We start from the raw sequence: 6,605 nt of genomic DNA, 5'->3' as shown, positions 1-6,605 counted from the left end.
GAGCTGGGCGCTCCTCTGCTTCCCGCAGCCCTGGGACAGGTCTGCCCGGCGGAGGGGCCCGGAGATCACCGTGGCGAGCGTGGGCGCTCGCCGCTGCCCCTCGGGCTTTGCAAAGGCACCCGAGCCGCCTCCACTCGAGGAGGTGGCGGGAATCTCGAGGTGGGGCAGAGAGCAGACTCACCCAGAGGGCGAGAACTGCGACTCTCGCGTCTACCTGGAGCTGCGTGGGCCAGGTCCGGGGGCGGGAAATGGGGGACGGTGGGTGCCACCCTCCGCCTCTTCCAGGGAGCTGGCCAGCTCGCCCCGTCCCTGCGGGCGCAGCGCAGTTCAGAGCCCTGCAATCTCTGGGCAGCCACAATGGGGTCAGTGTCACGGGTAGAACTTCCTGGGCTCCGGCCTACCATCCAAGTCACAGATAACTTCCCCACCTCTCCTCTGACATTCTAGTCTGCGGATCATCGCCAAGACTGGAGGAGCCTTGGAGATCAGAATATGAGTGATACCTGCTCCTTGGGCTTACCTGAATGGGCTGCTTTTCCATGGAGGGGATAATTCTAGAGATAAAAACCCCAAGAAGTCCTGAAATCCCTCTTCCACCCACTCCTATTCCTTGCACTCAGCATAATTTTTGAAGACAGGAGAAGCTTAGTGAGTGATGCAGCCGACAGCAGGGGGCAGAGCTAGGCTGCAGATGAGAACAGGGCCACTGGGATTATATTTGATCCAAGTCATGCTCTCTGGTTTAGAAACTTCCACGAAAATCTATGCTGTGTCCTTACCCATCTCCACACCACCCCGCAACTGGTCAAGGACACCAGCTGCACCAACAGAGGTCAGTGATCAACAAGGAACAGTTAACTGCCCCACCTAAACCTAATACGGCCCACAAAGAGCCAAGGAGTTGTTCAGCTTTAATCACAACTCATATTTATTTTTCGTTTTTCTTTCTGTGCTGGCCAACTGCTTTCGTTCCTTTGCAGAATAACAGAAGCAGTAGAAAGTTGAGATTCACTGAGCCCCAAGCTGGATGCCCCCATTCCCTCCCAGATCACCATCTAAAACACTTTCAGCCAGGTAAAATCCCAGCATGTTTCTAAAGCTTTCTGAGTCAAGAATACCCCAAATCTTTCTAGAATAGATCTCATTCCAGAAGCTGGCAACCCTTGAGGGACCAGCAGTCTTTGTTGGACTAACTTAGTAACTCAAACCCACTTTCTGCAGTTCTGCTTTCTGAAGAAACAGAATTTGTCTTCTTTTCAAGTCAACCCTTTGTATTGAAGAAATCGTTACATTGTCTACTAATCTTCTCAAATTTTCCCCAGTCTTTTGCTATATTTTTCTTTTCTTTAATAAAATCAATATTTTAAGTTATGCTAAATCAGGTTTGTGATATTGACCTTCTATAACTTCTCCAACTAAAATCTCATATCATCAAATAAATTTCTCCCACACTCTTATGATTTCTAGATATAAACACCATGAATTAGGTTGATTTTGTGATTAAAATTTCAAAATTTACTGTTACATTTATTTGTTGTTCCTATCATTTAATGTAAGAGAAAAAAGTCAACCATAAAAATATCTATGTGCTTTTCATGAGATGAAGGAAAAAGAAAAACAAGTGTGTAATGTAGAAACTTGCTTAAAAGATTAAAAAAAATCTACCCATCCAAAATTGCTTTTTTAACTTTCCAGAATTAAAGGTAAGAGTTCTTAGAAGGCATGCTCTTTGATTCAAAAGGTACTTCTGAATAGACAAAATCATGGCATCATTCCCACTATAGAAAAAATAATTGAAACCAAAAGATAAGTACCCCAAGATTGTTACAGACTGTGGCTGGGGATGTTCAGGGCACCTTCAACCCCACCAACCACCCAGCAGAGCAGCTTTCCCCCTCCAAAAGCACCTCAAAATGCTCTTAATCTGCTCTATTCCCACTTCAACAGCTGCTGGCTTCAAGACAGAGATGAGAACCCTTCACCAGTTCAACAAATAATCATTGAACACCTGCCATGTGTAAGGCAAACTAGACAAAGACCCCTCGCTCATGGTACTCACTATTCAACAGGGGTACATAGATATTTTTTAGTATTTATTTATTTTTGGCTGCATCAGGTCTTAGTTGCAGTATGTGGGACCTTTCACTGTGTTGCTCAGGCTTTTTTCTAGTTGCGGCTCATGGGCTCTAGAGTACAGGCCCAGTAGCTGTGGCACACGGGGTCAGTTGCCCCACAACATGTGGAAGCTTCCTGGAGCAGGGATCAAACCTGTGTTGCCCACTGGATCACCAGGGAAGTCCTAAATTGATTTTTTTAACTCTTTATTCTTTTACCCAACAAATATTTCTTGAGCACCTAATTGACAATTTAGATAGGGGAAAATATACCCACAGGTAAGATATCTCTCTCAAAAGAAAAACACACACACAAAAAACAGAGCATAATGTAATTAATCAGAAAATATTATCAGTAGAACAAAGTGTCATGGAAGTATAGAGACAGCATCAGATGATTTTTGTCTAGATACAGCCACACAGATGTCATAAACTGGACCATGAAGAGTTAGTAGGCATTCCCCAGCACCCAGATCAGGACCTGGCACATAGCAAATGCTCTAAAATAGTTGTTAAATGAACGATATATTCTCTAAGTAAGGAAGAAATTCCAGAGGAAGAAATCACAGCCTGAGCAAAGGCTTCAAGACATATTGTTTAAGGAATGAATGAACAATTCACTGTGAGCAAAACAAGGGAGAAGAAAGAGAAAGATGGACCAGTGGTGTGGAGGCATGTGGAGAAGAGACATGAATATCCTGCCAAGAATGTGGACTTTGTCTTGAAGACCAATAGTTTTTCGAGAGCAGAACACTTGTTTTAAGCAGAATCTTGCAAGAAACTCAAATACAATGAAATTGACCAAAATACAGCTGCCCTAGCTCAAAGAGGAATAGGATCTAACATCCTGCTTCCTGTCCACAACCTTGCCCACTAGGCACTGCTGGGGAACCCTACTATTTCCCCTTGAAATACTTAAAAAAAAAAAAAAGTGCCCTGGGGAGTGGGCTATCACTGAACAGCATTAAGCATGAGAGTGTGAGTCTGGATGAAAAGGAGTCTAGGAAAGCATTTAGGTTGCTATTGAAATTGTCAAAGCACAAAATAATGAGGACATGTTAGATAGGTGCCACTGGTAGTGAAATGGATGACAAAGAGATTTCGAAGATGAAATCCTTAATATGAATGATCTTTCTGCTTCAGGGAAAATAATTTCGCCTCTGGTACATTCTGAATTTTTGATATTTTTCAATAGTAATATGTAACAAACTGTGCATCATAACTATTACTATGCCCAACACATTCCCACACTTGCAGAAGTTTTGGAAAAAATATAAATTCCTTAGTACTAGCTGCTTCAGATGTGGCCCATATGTCAGAATATAGATTTTTGAGTCTTAAGATAAGCAAATGGAAGATTTATAAATATAACCAAAAGGAGGGTAGAGATGAGAGATATCTAATGCTCCTTTAACTTATTAATCAGGAGAAGCAATTATTGAGCAACAATCAAAGTTATGGTGCATAGTGACATTTCCCTGCACCCCCACAAATGTAAGCATTCAAGTGGTTTTCTTAAAAGTCACATGAAATTCGTCACTGATTACTTAAATTTAGCTACAACTGCACATTAAAAATTCCTCATGGGTAGAAAGCTTGCAATTTAAAGAATCCACAGCACTCTTGAACTGGGTAGGAACAAAGATATATACTCACACAAATAAGCTAAAGGAAAAGACACAGCAAAGGGGAGCTGAGAAGCTGAGGAAATTCACATGATGAAGATAGCTGGCATTTAGCCAAAACTGAAAACTATAAATATTAATCAGATGAGAATCAGTGTCACTTTACTGCAAGAATGTTCTGTAATTAAAAGGGTGGATATTGTGTTGTGCATGTTAGCACAATTGCCACCCATAACATTGGATGCCAGCAGCTCCTGAGTGCTAGAACACAGATCTCTAAGGATGTCACCTAGCAGAGGATTTACTACATAAGCATCAGACATTTACGTCAAATTCAAATAACACTCTAAAATAAAGGGAGAAGAAATACCAGAGTTTCAAAATTATGCTTCTGTCTTGAAAAGGCAAGAAAAGTAATACTCACTGGATGCCTGTTAAATGCCAGACATCTTCTAGATGCTTTCCATACATCATGTCACTTAATCCTTTTAATTCAAGCTTGTAGACAAGGTGTCATCATAACCACATTTCAAAGATACAACAGTTCCTAAGTTGGCTTTGCAATCCAGGATATGGCTGCAGGTAAGTGTCTGAAGTGGAGCTAAAGTGAAGTATCCCTGACACTGACAAGTTTACAATCATAAGATTAGAATGCTGGATCATCCACATGAGCACTGAGTCTCCCAGGAAACTGATGACCTTAGAGTCGATGAGAAGGGTGGGAAGGAGGCACCAAAGCTCTCATTTGGGAAAATGAACAGTAACTCTACTAAGTTTCAGTGGTCAGGCAAAGGATGTTTGGGCAACCTACCAGGTATGTCAAAGGAGAGGGGATTGTTAATGGTTGAAAGAGCCAGTAGGGGCACAAAAGAATATTGTTCCCTTCTTTCTTCTGTGTCTGATCAAAGATAAGTGAGGATGAACAGCTTCTGCCCCAGGGGGGTGCAAAGGAAGTCATCCTGTCAAAGGAAAACAAGTTTTAGTTAGGTCAGAAGTGGAGGGACCTTTGAATGAAGAGGCCAGGAATGCAGAGGGGTTCCGATTAGGTCACTGTGTTGTCTCTTCCTTGCCTACAATCTAAATCCACATCCTTCAGGGTTATCTCAACCCTCCATGATATGATCTTGTCCCATTGTGCCCTCACTAGTGTTTAACAACCAGCTCTCTGGGAGGATAAAGTCCTGATTTTCCTGATTTGTTGCCAATTTCCATGATGTAAATACTCCAACCAAACATGACTGACTTCCAGCTTCCAACGTGCCATTAGTGAGAGCAGAGTTGGGAGAAGATATGCACAAGCAGCTTTTGAGGAGTCAGTGCAAGTTGACTCACAAACACCACTGCCCTTACTCTTTCATGTTTTCCTGTCTCTTTTTCCCACCCTGTATTCTTGTTCAAAGATGAGGCTGCTCACTTGTGCAAGCTCTACATTGCACACCGTGGTAGTGCCATGTTCATCACAGTCCTCACTGGTATGTCTGTGTAATATGACAGTTACCCTTCAGATGGTGAGAAATATAGAGAAAGATGCCTTCCTTAATTTGCACAAAGGGCATCATTTGGTTTTCGTGCTACTCAAAGACCACATACTGCAAGTCATAAGCCAAATCCAGCCCACAGACATGCTGGGTTTAAAAATGCTTGCTTCTTTTATTTTTTAACTACCTTGCTAACATTTAAAAACAGAGAAACAAACCCCCAAATGTCTAAGTTCTCTTGAAAAAATCAGAGCAGGCTGTATTATTAACATATAGAAAGTTCTGACATCTAAAGCAAGATTGTCATTCAAAAGATATCAATATCCTTCAGTCATCCTGAATACTTACCATTTTTACCTCATAGTCCATTGGAATCTATGTCATCTGGACTCTCTCCCCTGCAGCTCCTCTTTTACCTTCACTCAGTTTCTAGAATAGTCTTTCCACCTTGGCACCTTGCACCTGCCATTCTTTCTGAAACTCTCCACTCTCCACCCTCTTCATTTGCCCGATTCCTACTCATCCTTCCATTCCAATTTAGACATAATTCCTACCATCAGCTCTCACCAAGACTTCCTAACAGCTTCCAACCTCCTTGTATCCAGGCCATGGGCCACAGAGCACTTGGAGTGACCTTTTTAAAATGTAAATCATAGCACAGTGCAATTACAATGAAACACAGACTCCTTAAAATGACCTTTAAATAACTGTGAGATTCGGACCTCTCTCCATTCTTTGTCACACTGTCTCCCTTTCTCCTTCACAAGCACACTGCACTTGTGCTCTGGCTGCCCGCTCTGCCTGGAATTCTCTTTCCTAAGTCTTCATAGACCCCATATCTTCATATCATTCAGGTCTCAGAGCCAATCACCTGCATGTTCTCAGAGAGGCTTCTCAGTCATCTATATAAATGAGCAGCCCTCTTCCCTACCAGCCTCCCTCCCTTCCTACCATCACATCCCTTTGTTGCATTTTTCAGATATCCCCCAGCACCTCCAGATCACAACTCCTGGTAGTGGATCTGTTGATCTGCACTTCTATTAAGCTGCTGTGAATGGTTCTGATTCACCAACTTGGGATGCCCGGGCTATAGTGGAGGTGATGGAATTCCAGTTGAGCTATTTCAAATCCTGAAAGACGATGCTGTGAAAGTGCTGCACTCAATATGCCAGCAAATTGGGAAAACTCAGCAGTGGCCACAGGACTGGAAAAGGTCAGTTTTCATTCCAATCCCAAAGAAAGGCAGTGCCAAAGAATGCTCAAACTACTGCACAATTGCACTCATCTCACAAGCTAGTAAAGTAATGCTCAAAATTCTCCAAGCCAGGCTTCAGCAATACGTGAACTGCGAACTTCCAGATGTTCAAGCTGGTTTTAGAAAAGGCAGA

The sequence above is a fragment of the Bison bison genome, unplaced genomic scaffold, assembly GCF_000754665.1.
Source record: "Bison bison bison isolate TAMUID 2011002044 unplaced genomic scaffold, Bison_UMD1.0 scf7180017864327, whole genome shotgun sequence".
NCBI classification, from domain to species: domain Eukaryota; kingdom Metazoa; phylum Chordata; class Mammalia; order Artiodactyla; family Bovidae; genus Bison; species Bison bison.
This window is presented reverse-complemented; position numbering follows the sequence as displayed.